Source organism: Nicotiana tabacum, chromosome 13 (genome assembly GCF_000715075.1).
Source record: "Nicotiana tabacum cultivar K326 chromosome 13, ASM71507v2, whole genome shotgun sequence".
NCBI lineage: Eukaryota > Viridiplantae > Streptophyta > Magnoliopsida > Solanales > Solanaceae > Nicotiana > Nicotiana tabacum.
Genome location: NC_134092.1, coordinates 67,859,237 through 67,878,057, shown reverse-complemented (window position 1 = coordinate 67,878,057; position 18,821 = coordinate 67,859,237).

Sequence of the window (18,821 nt, the reverse complement as noted above, 5' to 3'; positions counted from 1 at the left end):
ACTGTTGCTATATTTTGTTTCATAGCCTCGGTTATCTATTCTTATTGATTTACGACATTTAGGTAGGTCATACTATACCATAACACTTACTTCAGTTTGTTATTACCGAGGTTTGCTACCCAACTCTAGGTTACTCTCTCGTTGCTTATCCTATATGTATAAATCTAAGTCTTTTAATTCTTCCTCATTACTGTTCATCTTAAGAATGACAATTACACCCTTATTCTAGTACTAGGGCAGCATTCCATCTCTTCTAAATTCTCTTAGTCTTAAACTCCTCTGAGTTCATTCAAGTCATATAGAGCTTTTTATAACTTACGGGAACCATAAGCTCTCTTATTTTGATGGGCTTAATACTTAGTCCTTACCTATTCTCGTCACCTTCTCACTCACCTTTTCTTATCCTTAATCATGTCTACCTAAAACCTTGTTGCTCTACCATACTTTAGCTTACGACCTACACATATCTATTTATACTACTCGCATCCTTCCTTTAACTTGCTAGCAGCACATATTTCCTTATATTATTTTAGAACCTCAAGCGAGACATCACGCTGTCTCAAACTCTTCTTTGCTCTCTTAACTAGACCTCTCGGTACCTGGAAACCTCGATATTATAATACTCGAGAAAGTCATTTTAGAGTATTGATTTAGCTTCTTTAAGGTAAGTATCTTGCCTAACTTTGTGTGGGAGAATTACCCCTTAGGATTTAGGATTTATTATATTATTTGAATTATGTGAAAGATGTGTACGCGAGGTGACGAGTGCATACTCAGACTTATATATGAAAATTGATCGGTTTAGACTCTTAGGATTCTTTCATGTATTTATTTGAAGTTGTAAGAACATGTTATATTTTTTATTTTTCAAGTTTGTCCTCACATGCTTTATTTGAAGTTGTTAGCACATGTCATATCTTTTACTTGTCAATTTTACTCTTATATGCTTTATTTGAAGTTGTTACCTCTTTTATTATTATGTGACTTCCTTTATTGTTGAATTATTATTAATTGAAATTATTGTTACATGTTATTCTGTCGTTGCCGAGTTATTATGATGCATTTAGACGTAGTTTCTGGTTCATGCCATCTCTTTATTATTAGCTTATGTCATGTACTAGAATTCGAAGTTTGTCATTTCATGGAAATACCTTCATTATTGAATTTATTCTTAAGCAATTAATTGAAGTTGAAGTTATTGAAAGTCATTAACCTATTTTTGTTGACGTTGTTGTTTAATGGGATATTGTTCATTTGTTGAGTTACTTTCCCCGTTCATTTTGTTGCTATCGAGATTTCGTACACATCGTGTTTGAGCCGTGGGCTATTAGTTATAGTGATATTGGTATTGTTGTTGTTAAGAGGTTGTGGCCTATGGGCACTTGGGGTACGAGTTGATATGTCATGTTGTTGTGATGTTAGCATATGTGAATTTGTTGTGAGTTGATTGTTGTTATGTGGAGCATAAGGGTGGCATCTCACTTTGTCGTTATGCGGAGCATAAGGGTGTCATCTCACTATTGATGATTGTTATGCGTAGTGATACGGGTGGCTATCAGAGTGATATGAGTGGCTAATAATATTGTCTGGGCAGAGTGATACGGGTGACTATTATGTTAAATGTCTAGGAGGATCGATAAGGGTGGCTATTATGATGTTATTAATATGGAGAGATAAGGGTGGCTATGTCAGGGATGATATGTGATGGCCTGGGGGCATTAGGATGATGATATTCCTGTGATGGTGTGATTTTCTTTGTGTATGTCATGCACCTTATGTAAGGCCCCGTAAAATTTCGCTAAGGAAAAATAATGCTTCGTGGTGCCGAATTGGTTTTTACATGTTTAAGGATTTTAGAAATTGGACTTTTTGAGTTGAACAATGCACCAGAAAGTAAAGCAAAAATTTTGGCAGCGAAATGTGTTTCTGCGGTACATTATGCGACCACAAAATCACTCTGCAGGCCGCAGAGGTAAGGCAAGAGAGGGTCATTTGGATGCCATTCTGCAGTCGACTATGCGACTACAGAAATATTCTGTGGTTCATTATGCGACCGCAAAACTGGTCTGCGGGCTGTATAGTGACCGCAGACACAAACAGATTTTTGCCGGTTGTGGACACCAATTATGCGACCGATATACAGTCCACATATTGATTATGCGATCGCAGACCTTGTTCTGGAGCTCTATTTTTGGATTTTTAAAACCCGACCCTACTTTATTAAATACACGCTTTGGGACATTTTGAGCTAAAATCTGACATTTTAGAGTGAGAGTGAGTGCCCTAGAGTGAGAAGGTGTTCCTCAATAATTATTCTTCAATTCTTGCTCAAATTTTGGAAGATTAAGAAGGGAAACTCACTAGGTCTTCATCCTAGAGATTGAAGTTGCTAAGAATTCCAACATATTTTAGAGTTAAGGAAGCTCGATTGAGTTATGTTGGCTAAACGCTTCTCTTAGAATTGAATCCCACGATATTCATGTATATTATGTAAGTCCCGAGTGATTCATTATAAAAGCGGCTATTCCGAGTAAAATTAGGTTGAGAGTTATATGTTCAATAAGTATCCTAAATGCTTTATTTATGCTATGTTATGTTATCAATTGAGGATGTGTTCAAGTATGGGCCGTGCATTAATAATGTTTCGACTTCAAGTCAAGTTCAAACTAAGGCTATTATGCCAAATTTTATGAAGTATCTCTATGTGCTTTAGACTCTTAATTTCTCACATGTGTACTACACACCTTGAATTGAATTGTTGTTGTTGGTAATGATGATGTTGATGTTTGAAAGTGAAAAGGTGAGAATGAAATACTAAATACGGCCAACGTGCCAAGAATTATTATATAATTATGGCCATTAGTGCAAATAAAATGTAATGATGTTAAAGAAGTATGAAATGCGATGATTGATATAAAAAGGTTAATGTCTCGAAAAAGACAGCCTAGCCGATCGGGTCGTGATCGGACACCATGCCGCACACATGGTGGTGATTGTGCTGAAAATTGTAATCGAATTAGTGATTGTGGTCGATATCCCTAATGGATAGGCTAGACGATCGGGTCGTGATCGGACTCCATGTTAAAGACGGTGGTATTAATATTGAAAGTAATTGTGGTTGATGTCTCTAATGAGATAGCCTAGCCGATCGGGTCATGATCGGATTCCGTGCTGAGAGTACGGTGGTACTGGTATTGTGAATAATGGTATTGTGGACAATGGTATATCGATTCTAAAAATCTCCCAATGTGAGATATGGGAATTATCTGAACACTGTCTTTATCCTAAATTGAGGTTTGATGTTGATTAAGGCTTCCATTGATATTATGATAATCTTGTTTGTATTATTTGTCATTCTATTGAGAGGGTGTTTAGTTATACATACTAGTGCTATTCGACAGTACTAACGTCCCTTTTGCTGGGGGCGCTACATCTTTAAATGGATGCAGGTGGTTCCACAGCAGGAGATTTTGATTAGTGATAGTAGTACACCTTCTTCCCAGCTAACTTGGTGAGCCCCACTTCATCCCGGGGTCATGAATCTTTTGTACTTTGTGTATTCTGTTTGAGGTATAGCCGGGGCCTTGTTGCCGACATTATCATTGTACTCTTCTTTATCTATAGAGGCTCCGTAGGCTGGGGAAGTCAAACTCATTGTGTTGTATTTGAATTACTATTTCCATTTCAGATTATGAAAAATGTGTGTGGAATTGAAACTTTAAAATGAAGAACCTAACGGTAAGAAATTAGTACTGCAGACATGATCACTTTATTGTTTGATTAACCAAAAAAAAAATATTCTATTTACTCATGAGAAAATCTAATAGGCTTGCCCGACCGGGTTCACTCGATTGAGTGCCGGTCGCACTCCTCGGTTTTGGGGCATGACACCTTACTTGTTGACTTAGATTATTATAGTATACTCGCACAAGCATACACCATATCATGTCACTTACATCGGTTCAGGAGTATGAAACTAGAAATCTATTGATCATGTCCATGTATTCTTGTATTATCTACTTTCATTATAATATTTAGCATGTAACCATGCCGGTCGGATTGTGATAGTGGCCTTGTGTCCATGCCGGGTGGATCGTGATATTGGGCCTATGACCACGTCGGGCGGATTGTGATTGTGATCCTGTGACCATGCCGGACGGATAGAGATATTGGCATGTGAATTATCTGTGCGGTGGTGATTAAAAATGTGGGCACTAGGTGCCGTGAGTGTATGATTTGTGATTTGGGACTCATGACTTGTGATTATGAGATGAGGAATCTCAGAGTAATTTCATTTTGAGACTTGTGTTAGAACGGTTTGATTAATTGATTGTCATTTGTTTTCTTCATTTGGTTTCACTTGTACATTAACGGTGTTCTTATTACTTTACTGTTTATATCACATGTTGATTCTTGTTTTCACTTATTGATTCCTTCTTTCATTATTAGCTTTATACTTCTATATTGCACATGTTATTTTGACTAGTAGGTTTCTTGACTTGTACCTCACCACTACTCCACCGAAGTTAGTCTTGATACTCACTGGGTACCGACCGTGGTGTACTCATACTATACTTCTACACATTTTTGTATAGATCCAGGTATTGGAGAAATCGGCCTCAGGCAGAGTTAGCTTCTTAATCGCGAGGATTCAAGGCAGAGCTGCTTGGTCGTCTCAGTCTCTTGGAGTCCTTTTCTTTTAATTGTACTGTCAGTTTGTTATCCTAACAATATTGTATTTTGATTTTTGAGACCATTCTATGGATTCAGCTAGAGCTCCTGACTCTGTATTACCTAGTCTTGGGAGATTATTGTGATTATTGCCGCGTAGGCTTGTTCACCTTATTTCAGTTTTTTTATTAAACTCTGTTTTAAAATATCATTGTTAAACAGGCTAAATTATTGTAAGTAATCATCTTACCTAGTTTTAGAGACTAGGTGCCATCATGATACCTAAGGCGGGATTTTAGGTCATGACACTAGCTCCCAAAATGATAATAATAAAATCCAAGTACTAAATGGGATTAAATATTCAAGTGCAGAAATTTTTCTAAGAATTGACAGTGTTGCTCTTCCTTTACTAAAACAGTCATTACATTTTGTAGAGATGTCGTAATGATGAACAATTTGAATTTCTAAAAATTAGATTTAAAGAGCTACAACTTTTATCATGGAATCTTCAAATCAAGTTAAATGTAGAAAATCAAATTTTCAGCATTTCAAATCTTTCAAAACTTGCTCCAAATGCACTAAAACCCACCCAAGCCCCTTGAGACTTTATCCAATCATTCCTATAAGTCCAAATAACCTATATAGACTTGTACAAAGGCTCAAAATATTAAATTTTCATTCTTTCAAAAGAGTCTCTGAATTACACTTAGACACTTCAGATTAACTCCAAAATTTTCATAAAAGTTCGATTCACTACACGAACGCGATCATCCCTTCGCAATTGCAAAGCATATCAGAGGCATTAGAAAACCTTCAATGCAAACTCATCCGAAAAGGTTTGAAACCACCCCAAAAATCACCCAATCCCCTCGGGATCATGTCCAATCATACGAACCAGTCCAAATATATTATCCAAATTTATCCAAAGGCTCGAAACACAAACAAATAACATCAAAATTAAGATTTAAATATCAAATTATTATCTTAACTTTCAAACATTCCAACTTCGCCGAACGCATCCGAATCACACTTAGACATTCTGAATTACAACCAAACTTTGCATAATAGTTTCAATAAACCAAATGAACATATTCAAAGTCTCAAAATCATAGTAGGAGTCTGATAGCACTCAAGTCAACTCCCGGTGAAACCTACGAGCTCTCAAATTTATCAAATTGCCAACTTTTCACAAATAGAGCCAAAACCTTTTAGGAACATCCAAAATTCGAATCCGAACGTACACCCGAGTCCAAAATTACCATACGAACCTATTAAAACCATAAAATCCCGATGAGATTATCTACTGAAAAGCCAAACCTTGATCAATCTTCCAGCTTAAGCTTCAAAATTGAGAATCACTCTTCCAAATGAACTCTGAACCTCTCAAAAATCAAACCCAACCACACAGCTATGTCATATTACATATATGAAGCAAATCAAAGTCTCACACCATTGAACGAAAATGCTTTAACTTGAAATGACCGGCCGGGTTGTTATAGGCAAAGAGTTTCATTCATTCCATATTGGTAACCGCAGAATTACAGCCCAAAAATAAATACTATTATTGTCTATGGAATTTCTATGACACGGAACGAAATAATCATATGAGGCACACCTTAGAGACTCAAAAGAATAGTAATAAAGTCCTCCACGAGTATAAGTGTGAAGTCGAACCAAAAAGTAACAACAGGAGATGTGGAGCAATCTTATACACGACGCTCAAGTTGCTTGCTTCCAGTCCCTGAAACAGATAAATTGAAATTTTGCCAATGGGCCTATGTTCCACATGCCTAGTATGAATCATAAATTGGTTTCCCAAATAAAAAAAGTAGGACAAGATTTTAGAAATTTTAGATATGCATAACAATTAATATAAGAAGTAAATATTTATATCAATTAATAATTTAGAAAATAAAAAAAGGCAATAATGTGAAACATATTTTAAAGTCTTCATTTAGAATCAAGCGTTAATAAAATAAAGTGAGATTTATCTTTAACCGGGAGCACTATAGTGATATCGACATAATAGAACAACACTAGGTGATCAATCTAGCAATAAGAATTTGACCCTTCTTGTCTCGGCGGCTTCCCATAATATCGTACGAGTTGATTTACCTCATTACATTAATTATCATTTTTCCTTACAACGGAGGGACTTTATCCCACAAACCTCGGTTTAGCCTTGGAATGTGTCCCTACACCGGTGCGTGTAGTTCCATGGTAATTGTAGACAATAAATTTTTACATCGAGAAAAATAAATAATCAAGACTAGAAAGTAAAATTTCGTAACAAATGTAGATTTTGATTTCAATGAATGATGAGTGTTACAATCTCTATAGTATTTTTCTTATACTTCAAGAATATAAATTTATCTTGATGAGCTTAATTTTGATTTGATTCATGGGCTTGTAAAGCTTGGTCTTGAATCTCCGGTTTGAACTTGATCGAATTATTCGCCACGAACAATTAATTTGATATTGAACTCGTTGGTATTTGATTTGCCTTCGTTCTTGATCTTGAACTTGAACTTGAACTTGTAGCTTGATTGCTTGAGTGCTTGAACTTGTAGCTTTTAAAGAAATCTGCAGCTTTTGATCCACGAGCTCTCTGTTTGCTTCTTGTTCTCACTTGTAGTGTTATTTAACTTTATGAAGACCTTTATTTGTAGTTGTAGGGAGTGGTGTGGCTCTACGATTTGATTGGTCCGTTTGAACTGACCAATACCTTCTAGACACTTGGCACAACTCCATTAGTTGTTGATTTGACCTGGTATGTTAACCCTTCTTGACACATGGCATAATTTCATTGGCTCATCTATTTGGCTTGGATTGCCACATCACTTGACATGTGGTATGAGTCTGGGCTTTAAGATGAACTAATAGCTATGTATCGGGCTAAAAAATGGGCTCATCATTTAACTTGTATGCCAATTAAATGGACCAACCCATCACATATATACTGGGCTTAAATAATTAATCTAATTTATTAGCCACTAGGCTTGAAGTATATGTAAGGACTACATGTAGGCTTAGAGCAATTGAAACACAAAATATTATGGGAATCTTATACAAATATCTCAAATATGTTCCAACATACCAACCTCTAGCCATTAATCATAGACTTACTAAAACTAGCCAAGCACATATAAAAATTAAAAATTCAAATAAATAAGGTTCTTTCTCTCTAAGAATTATCACACGCACAAATCTCCTTCTATATTTTAAGCGTGATTAGAAACACCATATGCACGACGGAAAGGAAATTTCATGCATGAGGTAGCAAATAAGGTAATTAAATATAAAAATAAATATATATAAAATTCCTAATATATAAGCAAAAAGGATCTTTTTAATGGGTATGATTAAAATTAATTGAAAACATATAGATGAGTCAATATATAAAATTTGAGGATGATTGAAGGTGATTTGGACTGATTTGGTATCAAAATTCGTAGTCTAATCGAGTTCAAAGAATTCTTCTGCGACACATGTATCACGCATGTAGCTCAGACACATGTATATATGGATATATATGTGATACATATCTGATACAAATATGATACAAATGTGATACACAAATAATACACAATGTGATACAGAAATCATACACAAATAATCTACTTCAAATTTTTAATTCAAACTATTTTAAAACTCCACCAAATCATCCCAACACTCAGATTCAAGCTCCCCAAGATGTACCAAATCTATTCTAGTAACACCCACTCAAAAGAAAACAAAAATTTAACCTTTTTTAGTTACAAATAGCTAATTGGCTACTATTAGTAATATTTTATGAATTGACCAATTTTTATAATAAACTACTTATAAATGGACATAGCTGGTAATTTTTCAATTTTTGTTTTCTCTGTCTCATGGGCTTAGCGGACTAGTGACCCAATTATTGAATCTTGTCTAACCGAGAAAGTAGCGACATGAACTTGATTTGTCGTATCATTTTGCTGGCCTCTTTTTCGAGTCCCAATGATTCACCTTTCTTTTTCCTTTTTGTTAATTAGTCTTCTCAGTTTTTTCAACTCTTGGAATTCAAAGAAGGTTTCCTTTTTTTTTTTTTGGTACCAGCCCCTTTTGTGTTTCAGTTCTACAAAAGGTGTAATAGTCTTATTTTGATTCAGCCTTCCAACAAACTAGAAAGATTGTTTAAAATATTTTGCATGTATATCAACAACCTTATTATGTGGAGAGTCATCCTATCCCTTATCTTTATGAATTCTATTGTGAGAAGGAGACTTGTTGTTACACCCTTATAAAAGAAGCACAATAGGGTACATAAACATATATTGGATTTTTTTGTATGTGAAGAAATCAACGCATCGACACGCTCCACACATGAGACAGGGGGCTTGGCTTGTAGTACCTAGCAGGTAATCTTCTTTCGAGAGAATATTACTGTGTCATGACCTGAGAAATGCAAATAAAAGAAAATGTAGCCAAGGGAGCTTGAAGCTAAGAGGGGAAGTACATGAATAACTAGCACTTAATCGAAGGGCGTGATTGAATTTTAGTTAATGAGATTCAAGGGCTCAGATGCTACCAGCTGGACGAGTTTGTTATAAAGCTCAACAAACTAGTTGAGTAGGGGTGAATTGAACCAACGGGAATTTTTCCAATTCTCTCTCTTCTTCTCACTTCTCATCTTTTTCTCTTCCTTTCTTTTCTAAATCTTCTCATCTGTAACTCAGCTATAGGATTCTGATTAGCTCAGTTTCATTAGTTCTTTTTTCATTTGGATTAGTAGTTTGTAATCGCAGTTGTTTCAGTTTCAATATAAACAGAAAATTATCCCAAAAAATTGATTGATTTTCTTAATTAATTGATTGAGATCCTGACATTTGGTATCAGAGCCCTCGAACCTGCAACCTGTGGATTAAATGATGGTGGATGGTACGTATCACGACCCAATTTCTCCCTTCGTGAACCGTCGTGACGGCACCTAGTCTCTACGACTAGGTAAGCCTAACACTTTGCGGATATGAAACAAAAGCATGAACATTAACTACTAACAGTAACAAATATCTAATAAGCAACTGAGTGCCACTCGACATATACAATTATCACCTCTGAAAAAGTACGAAAAACATTCCCAAAACCCGGAAACCCGCAAGTCACAAGCTGCTAAGAAGTTTTAACTGTTCTATACATCTTTTCTATAGAAAGAGGAAAAATGAATATAGGGGGATAGAGGGGGACTCTGAGGATCTGCGGGCGCGAGCAGATGTACCTTGAAGTCTCCAATAAGCAGCAGCAACTGCAACTAATGATGAGGATGGTAAGATGAACTTGGATCTGCACACGAAAAACATGTGTAGAAAAGGGCGTGAGTACATCACAACGGTACCCAGTAAGTGCCAAGCCTAACCTCGGTCGAGTAGTGACGAGATCAGGTCAGGGCCCTACTGGTATAAATATAATGAAATAAGACAAAATGAATTATAGCAGTAAAATTAAATACGGAAATCTAATAGGAATAGAATCAATGAAAGACAACAGTTTAGAACATAGTGATAATAACAGGGGATCTTTCGAGATACCGTCACGTAGTCCCAAACGTAAATGTGCAGGGGGATCTCCCGGAATACTGTTCTGTAGTCCCAAAATAAATATGCTGAGTAGGAGGATCTCCCGGAATACCGTTCCGTAGTCCCAAAGTAAATATACTGTACAGGTGGATCTCCTGGATTACCGTTCCGTAGTCCCAAAGTAAATATGAAGCGCAACCAATCGAAATAACAGTTACAACAAGAAATACTATAGTTTAGACTAAGTTCAAGTCAAGGAAAGCAAGTAATTTCACTAAACATATTGCATAGAGTTCAAATAGGCAGTTAAACAAGTAGGCATGCTATTCTAGTCTAAACAGGATAGTTACATATGCTAGTATGTTTCGAATAAGGAGAAAACAAGTTATGACTTAGTGAAAAATAGAGTTTTACAACAAATAGACTGTGTACGTACTCGTCACCTCACCTACACGGCGCTCACATATCAAACAGTACCAAATCCTAAGGGGAGTTCTCCCACGCAAAGTTAGGTAAGCCACTTACCTCGAACCAAGCGCAATCAATCAGTCACAATGCCTTTTCCATGAATATACGGCTCCGAGTTGTCCAAATCTAGGCAAAATCAATTACATAGCATAAATATAACTATAAGAAACTAATCTAGTTAATGAAATCAAAGCTAACGCAAGAAGTTGAAAAATTGCTCAAAAAGCCTCCCCGGGCCCACATCTTGGAATCGGGTAAAAGTCACAAAATACAATCACCCATTCACTCACGAGTCTAACCATACCAAATTCACTCAAATCCGATACCAAAATCTCGATCAAAACCCCAAAATTTGGTCTAAGAAGTTTTCTCAAATTTTTTCAATTTTCACCCCAAATCCGAAATTAAATGATATAATTAATGATAGATTAGTGGGTTATAGTTTGAGATGCCTTGGAAAAGGTGAAGTTGATTCAGGATCGGCTTCGTACAACACAGTCCAGGTAGAAGAGTTATGTTGATCGGAGGGCTCGCGATGTAGCATTCATGGTGGGTGAGAGGGTCCTACTCAGAGTTTCACTCATGAAGGGTGTGATGAGGTTCGGGAAGAAGGGAAAGTTGATTCCTCAGTATATTGGTCCTTTTAAGATTCTTGAAAGAGTGGGTGAGGTGGCCTACAGACTTGCATTGCCACCCAACTTATCAGGAGTTGACCCGGTGTTTCATGTTTCTGTGATCCGCAAGTACTATGGTGATCCATCTCATGTGTTAGATTTTAGATCCATACAATTGGAAAGGATTTGACCTATGTTGAGGAGCCGGTGGCTATTTTGGACAGGCAGGTGTGGAAGTTGAGGTCGAAGAACATAGCGTTGGTGAAGTCTTAGTGGAGAGGTCAACAAGTCGAGGAGGTGACTTGGTAGACCGAGTATGATATGAGAAGCCGTTATCCGCATCATTTTGGCACATAAGGTATGTCTCTATACTCGTTCGAGGACGAATGTTTGTTTAAGAGGGGGAGAATGTAACGACCCGACTGGTCATTTTGTGCATTTAAGCCCCGTTTTCCCTTTTGATGCTTCCCGTATATGTATTTGTGGTTTCATAACTTGTGGGGATGGTTAGTTTTGTTTTGGGGAGGTTTTGGAATGATTTGGATCGATAGGTTCTTAGTTTAGAATCTTAAGTAAGAAATATTGACCGAGGTTTGACTTTTGTAAAAACAACCTAGTAATAATATTTTGATGGTTCCAATAGGTTTTTATACTGATTTTTGACTAAGGCGTATACCCGAAATTGGATTCGGAGGTTCCTAGGTTTATTTGGCTTGTTTTTCCGAAAGTTGGCAATGTTTTGAGTGTTGATTTGGCCTAATTGAGGTAAGTATCTTGCCTAACTTTGTGTGGGGGAACTACCCCTTAGGATTTGGTCTAATTGCATTATTTATGCTATGTGAAATGATGGGTACACAAGGTAACGAGTGTGTACACAAGCATATGTGTGTTGATTGACCGGATTAGACCTTAGTCTATTTGTTGGGTCCAAAACGCACACGCAAGTATACACGGTAAACAAGTAATAAAGTGATGAGAAAATATCGTCCCACGAGGATTTATGATTAATTCTCGTCCAATCTATACTACTTATAAGTTTATTGCTCAAGTGGTTATTAAGAAGATGTTTTTGATTTTTACTAATAAAAAATTACTACGAAATTAAAACCAAGCAAGAAATTCAAAGATGCAAACCAAACAAGTAAACACTTAGAAAGAATTAAATGAGATGGGAATATTCCGGGGTTATAGGATTAATATCTCTCCTATTGCGTTCTTCCAGTTGATTTAATTACTTGATTTATACTACTTAGAAGTTTATTGCTCAAGTGGTTATGAAGAAGATATTTTTGATTTTTACTAATAAAAAATTACTATGAAATTACAAACAAGCAAAAAATTCAAAAATGCAAAGAAAACAAACAAACACTTAGAAAGAATTAAATGAGATAGGAATATTCTGGGGTTATGGGATTAATATATCTCCTATTGCGTTCTTCCAGTTGATTTAATTACTTGATTTATACTACTTATAAGTTTATTGCTCAAGTGGTTATGAAAATATTTTTTATTTTTACTAATAAAAAATTACTACGAAATTACAAACAAGCAAGAGAATTCAAAGATGCAAAGAAAACAAGCAAACACTTAGAAAGAATTAAATGAGATGGGAATATTCCAGGGTTATGGGATTAATATCTCTCCTATTGCATTCTTCCTATTGATTTAATTACTTGATTTATCTAATTTGATAATTGACAGAGTTTATTATGCTCGCGAAGTTCTTTCGAGGCTTCGCTCGCCTATTGAAGCTAACCTAATACTATATGTATATAGAATCGGAATTAACAAGAATGAATGTATATTTCCTGCAAAAATAACCAAGTAAGGCAACTAGAATATATCTATCCTAATCGTGAATCTATTCTCCGATGCCCGGATTCAAGAACTTACTCTATTCATTTTTATATGCAATCTATAGTTCCCACTTTCGAGTTCAACTATAAATTTGTAGGCAATATTCAATTATTAGCTACGCAATAGAATAATTAAGTACAAGATTGAATAAATAAATTAATATGATAACTCAAGCAAAATAATCAATCGTCAAACTATAATAGTTAATAATAACCCATAACACCAGAATAATGAGGTTCTTAGCCACTAATATTCATAACAATAATCAAAGTATTATTTTTAAACATAGGAGCTATGAATACTAGATGAAAGATGTAAGATTCGATGAATTTCGTGCTCCATTTGTGTTTCTAAGCCCCTGTCGCCTTCAAAATTTACCCACCCCTCACTAATCATATTTAGGAGGTATTTATAGACTAGGGTCAGAGTCCCCAAGTCAAAAACTGAGTAGAAAATAATTTATTCATGGACTGGGGGACCAGACATTAAGCGAGGCGAGGCCTGGCCTGTAGTGCGCCATAGACCAGGCGAGGCGAGGTTGAGCACGCTTAAGCCAGGTGGGGCGAGGCCTGGGATGAGGTACCCTTGTTTTACTTTGATTTTCTCCTTTTCATGCTCTTTTCTTGTGCAACTTGCAACTCTCTATGCATTCCAATGATCTTACGCTTAAAAATACCTCAATTAAGCTCAGACATCGCATAATTAATCATTAAATACTGAAATGTAAGGCAAGTAATGCACTAAAAATATGAAATTATAGCCAAACATCACTATCTTACAGTTAAACGTTTCTCGTCCTCGAGTCTACCAACAATTTACTCTATCTTTGAGCACTTTATATTTAACACATTTGAAGTACACTGCACCAATGACCATAGTTGATAGCAACAATTTGACTTTAGCATATGCAATCACATACACTTCCCTTTACTTATGCCATTTTTCAAAAATATTCACAATAAAGATAACATACTCATAACAATCCTACCCTCAAAAACGAACTCAATATCACAATGCACTCATGGCTTGAATACTTAACATTATAGAAAAATCTAATAATGTGGCCTATCTCTCGTAAAATCATGTTTCCTCACAACAAGAAAAAGAGAGTATGTTTAATCCATACATTCAAACAAATTGCCCAAATATATTTTAAGGAATTACATATATCAAAAAATCAATTACTCTCACAAAAGAAGTCACATGCATGCAATTGGTACCATAGGCTTGCCCATAACGTAAATCTCTACTAATGTAGGATCGCTCGATCTAAAATCAATTAGAACTTTTTTCATGGTTACAACGTGGGCCAAGGGATGGGTAAGATATATTTTAGGAATAGTGGCCCACCTTCCCAAGAACTTTAACACATCACAAAATTAACTTTTAAATGCAAATTCTTCGATCCTATTTTCAATTTCACAACTAAAATAACCCCAAACAATGTTTTCTCTTTCATTAAGTACTACTTTAATTTATACCCAATAGCAAGGACAAGATCTCATTTTATTCATCTACATATTTTGTTTCCTTTTTTTTTCTTCTTTTTTTTTTCAATAACAATTTTCCCTTCTTCTAGAATTTTCGCTAGTGGTGTATTCTATTACAAAATAAGGGAATCTTTCTTTCTTTCATTGGTTCCACTCGAAAGCCACCCGAATTCCCTCCTTACTTATTTTAGCTCTTATTTCATAATTAAAGTACTTTAAGAGGTAAAAGGATCAAGACAATGTCAATTAAGAACAAAAAGGAAATAGACTTGTAATATGGGTGCCAAATAAAAGTCTATAAGCTCAAAATGATTAACTAGGGATATATTTTATTTGTGATAAGCATTTATGCTCAAAAAGATCAAAGAAAGCCTAAAATCATTTTTCAAATCGAGCATCACCTAAAATTTTGCTTCAACTCACATACCAGACAAGTTCTAGACAAACATTTGTTATGAAATTGACTACACAAAAATCTCACTTCACACAAGGCACATGACTCACTAAAGACGGTCCTATTGCGACTCTAAACTAATGCAAATATTCCCCAAAGCCACAAGATATTAAGCATTAATCTCAAAGTGAACATAATTCAAAAAAATGAGACATAGGCGTCACACAACATGCTATCCAATCTATAAAGGCCTCATAGACAATTTCAAAATATAGAAAATATACAACACATGCCAAAGCCTAAATATGCTACTATCAAACAAGTCAAGAGCGCTTAGGAATCTCATCTTTCTTCCCCTATATTTTATAAGTCCTACTCTACTCTAAAAATAAAAAAACTACCACCCGGTTCAAACTATATCCCATGAAAAGGAACCGAGGCATAAAGAAAAATCAAAAATCACGGAAAATTATTACTACCTAAATAAAAGTACAATACATATTTTTAGATTTTTCTATTTTTCACTTTTTTTTTTGGGTTTTTGGTTAGACCTAAATCCCTCAAAAAAACTGCCTAGGATATCCATCGTTGGGAAAAGTCCAAATTTTTCTAATTTTTTCTGTAATTAACTAATGCAAAAATAGAAAACAAAAAGCTAAATAAAAAAATAAGAATCTAAAAAATACTAATATTCTAATGTACAAACCACAAATAATTTTTCACCCCACACTTAAATCATGCAGTGTCCTTAGTGTATATAAAAGCAATTAAAAACAAGAAGGGTGGTAAGAAAACTCCCTGGTCACTCCTCGTCATCCTCCTCGTCTACTCAACATGTGGTTGTAATGACCCAACACTTAAGATCTTAACACACTGTTCCTCAATTAAATCAAGGTTACTTAGACCTTACATTGCACAATATAAGCACGTCAGTATATTCATTTCAATTAGTTCACATGTGAACACAACTTATTTACCAAACTTTTAACAATATAACCCGGCTCCGGTGAGCCACCCCACACTTAAAATTTTATCTTAATTAAGCTCACAATTTCCTAGTATATCAATCTCAGAGAATCGAGCTCCAGTTGGGACAAAAATTGCATTTGAGGTATTTTAACAAACACTTGGCGCACACTAGTTGTGTAAGCTCTTGTGCGGGTGAGGGATTGCCTCACTCTTCCCAAATCGGCTTGAGACTTTAGTGTAAACACTCGTTCAAAAAATAAAAATATCAATCTTATGGGGTTCATGGGGGTGTTTGTGCTTGTGTGAGAGTAGGTGAAATAAAAATAAAAGAAAAAAGAGGCAGGACGTACCCAGGCGTCACGAGGCCAAACGCCGGGGGGGGGGGGGGAGGAAGGAGTTGTGCCTGGCCAGGTGACTCGAGCTTTCGGGCGAGGTGGAGGGGGCGTAGCGCGAGGTGTGTAGCGAGTTGGAGCTCGCGCCTGGGCAAACCATGCCAGCTTGGGGTGAAAGGCGGGGTCCATTTTTTACTCCTTTATGCGTTTTGACTTCCTGATATTGCTGCCGTACCTATTCAAACACCAAAATCAACCCGTTAGTACCTAAAAGCAAAAAAGAAAAAACAAATTAATCCAAAGTAATCTACAAATTTGGTTGCCTCCCAACAAGTGCCTTAGTTATTGTCATGGCATGATGTTTACAACATCACCATGGGTTGTCTCACATGAAGTGCTTGACATAACGTCGCAGGACGATGCAAAATATTCCCTCAAGCATCCACCAAGTCTATCGAAGTTTTCATCCCAATAGTGTTTAACTTTTTGCCCATTGACTAAAAATGTGCCATCACTTTAGGGATCCCACAAACTCAACACCTTCATGCTTTATAGCCCGCACCACTTCAAATGGCCACGACCATCTAGACTTGGAGCTTCCCAGGAAAGAGCTTCAACCATGAATTGAATAATAGAATGGCTTGGTTTGGTTCAAACTCACGATGAAAAATATGCTTTTCATTCCATCTCTTTGTTTTTTCTTTATACAGCTTTGCATTCTCATATGCGCGAAATTGAAAGTCTTCGAGCTTATTGAGTTGCAACATTCATTTTTCCCCAACTAGATCCATATCAAAGTTGAGCTACTTGATTTCCCAATATGCCTTGTGCTCAAGCTCAACGAGAAAGTGACATGTCTTCCCATAAACCAATATATACGGCAAAGTACCAATTGGAGTTTTATATGCAGTTTTATACGCCCATAGAGCGTCATCCAGCTTGCTAGCAGCGTCTCCAAAATTTTCCTCACCTCCCTATTTAAAAACCTTGACTTGACCAATGGGTTGCAGATAAGAGGCAGTTGCAACCTTGTCTTTCACTCCATACTTAGCCAAGAGGTTGCCCAACAATTTATCACAAAAGTGACTACCTCCATCACTAATCAAAGCACGCAGAGTTCCAAATCTCGTAAAAAGTTTTTTCTCCACAAAGTTCACCACCACCTTACCATCATTCGTAGGCAAAGCCACAGCCTCTACCCACTTTAACACATAATCAATTGTAACCAAGATGTATCTATGCCTATTGGATTATGGAAACAGCCCCATGAAGTCTATACCACAAACATCGAAGATTTCGACCTCAAGTATGCCCTTCAACGGCGTCGCATGCCGCCTTGGAATTGCTCATTCTTTTGCACCTATCACATCTTTTCACAGAATCATGTGCATCCTTGGACAGAGTGGGCTAATAGAATCCCGACTACAATACCTTTGCAACCATTTTGTCTCAACCACGGTGCCCTTCATAAGGTGAGGCATGACAATCATGCAAAATTGCTTCCATCTCCTCCCCAGGGACATAACAGTGCATCAACTGATCTGCACAATGCTTAAACAAAAAACATCTCATCCTATAGATAAAATCTATACATGTTCGGGCCGAGGAGACCACTATGAGTATCAATACCAGACAACCTAAAAAGAAAATATAAATGAGCGCCGGCAAGGCCAATAACATATTGTATATACTGAACCTGTGTCTACAAAGCCTCTAATAGTATTTGACATCAAAATATCATCGGGACAAGGCCCTGGCCTACCCGTAAGTCCATGACAAAATCTGATATCATGACCTCTAGACTCGGCTATACTCCGGAAGAGATGGTGTCTTACCAATTTCCCGCTAAATATCAATCTTGTCTACTTTCAGGGCTCATCAAACTGATTACTTACACCTGCAGGCATGAAGTGCAGCGCCCCACCAATGGGATGGTAGTACAATGAGATGTACCAAGTATGTAAACAATACATATAAATAAATTCTGAAAACTGAAAAGCATGAATGACTACAAAAATAGTCGGCTGAATGATAAGAATAAGAGTGGGCTTACCACGTACTTTAGATCGGCTTACTAGATTGCTATCACTTGGACCACTTGGTCCTGCTATCTGATTGAACAACTCAACCTATCATACGATTCTGAACTATTTCTACCAACCTTTGATTAGTGATCTCTTGTTGCATCATCATTGTTACTTATTATTAGAATACAAAGTGGTTCTTACGCATAGCAAGGTAGAACGTCCGTAAGTCACACTACAACATTACTATCCGGTGGCACGTACGCGTAGCAAAGTAGAGCATCTGTACGGCTCACAATATTAGGGTCGGACTATGCGTATACATGGGACTATCCATAGCCAAACTTTATCATACCTATGTGTTTCATGGACCGTTCATAGGTTAACCTTCATTATCCCCTACATGTTCATAGACAGTCCATAGGGAACATACTTATGCATAAATAATATTACAATAACATGCAA